This window comes from Macrobrachium rosenbergii, chromosome 55 (genome assembly GCF_040412425.1).
Source record: "Macrobrachium rosenbergii isolate ZJJX-2024 chromosome 55, ASM4041242v1, whole genome shotgun sequence".
NCBI lineage: Eukaryota > Metazoa > Arthropoda > Malacostraca > Decapoda > Palaemonidae > Macrobrachium > Macrobrachium rosenbergii.
Window position 1 is genome coordinate 39790268 of NC_089795.1, and position 1609 is coordinate 39791876.

The window sequence follows — 1609 nt, forward strand, 5'->3', positions numbered from 1 at the left end:
ACACAACGAAATAGTGTGACATTGCCCTTTATTTTTCAAGCTTTGCAGGCTCATTCGTTAGGGGAATCCTGGCACAAATATCACCATGAGAAAGGTGCATTTGTATTCAGCCAGGTAAGGAACGTTTAAACCTATGAATCGTTAGTCTGTAACCACTGATCAATTTTTTTTTCAGGAAAGTTAATTACAAAATAAAAGTTTTCACATGAATTCGTATGCCAATTTTCTTCAAATTTCATTCACTCATACCCCGGAACTAAACATAGACAGTACCAAGAAAAAGAACACACGGACAAAATTACACTGAACTTCTTTTTTTTAAGAATTGCTGTGTTAAACAAACACATCAAAATTTTATAGTATTATTGAACATGCAACCTTCGTTTTTCATTTCCATGTTATAAGCACAATAACACGTAACTTCTGGAAACAAATGAACCCTTCCCTAAACAGCAGAGAAGTTAGAGTGTTCGGACGCTCAGAATGACGCAATACAAAGTTAAAACAGAACAGAATTATTTGTTAATTGGCCTTTGTCTCCCAGTGAAATAAACTCACTGTGGAAAAGCAATTCTGAAATAAGTCGCTCTGAACTGCTATCATAAAAAAATCAAAGTGTATTAGATTGAGAAGCTTTGTAGTATTAAATATCACACACACACACAAATATATAAATATATATATATATATATATATATATATATATATATATATATATATATATATATATATATATATATATATTATATATGTGTGTGTGTGTGTGTGTCCATCATTCTGTTTTTGATTGCTTCCTTTATTGTACAACCTTAATGTTCTCAAAATAAACATTTATCTTGTTACCAAACACGGGCAAATTTGTCGTTATCTCCCGGCTGAGAAAGGGGCCATAATCCCTTCATAATCTGAATAGCCCCTTATAAATTCATTTTGGAAAGTTGAATCATTACTGGGTGGGAACACGGCCTTCTTTATAGCGCAGCAAGCTGGCCCCCCAGATTATGTTATCAAGTCTATAATGTTTTCCTTAACTCTCATTATATACTGAGCCGATGTTGTTAGGTTTAACGTCAATTTACATTTTTATTTAAGGGCTCTGTTTGCCTCTGAATATTCATGTGCCTTAATCGTGATTTCTGTGGGTGGGCTGTTGGGGTGTGAGGGGTGCCATGGTGTTTTTTGGCTTCGTGTGGAGGTAATCTGAAAATCTTCCGAATATTTGGTATTTCGTAAATGGTTTTCCATTATGCTTCCGCTATTCCTTTTATTTTGCTGGAATGACGGTATTATTAAGTATCTTCGCAGATGAGTAACAGCTCGTTATGAGTATGCAAAATTTTTATATAAATCATCTATAAGAGACATACTGTAAGAGCACACACATATATTATATTATTATATATAGTATATATATATATATATATATATATAGTCTATATATATATATATATATATATATATATATATATATATATATATATATATATATATATATATATATATATATATATCTATAATCTGGCCATCGATAAGAAACTACTCACTAAACCACACAGTTACATAGGAACAAAAACAAATTAAACATTGCTTGGCTATTATTATATTAATA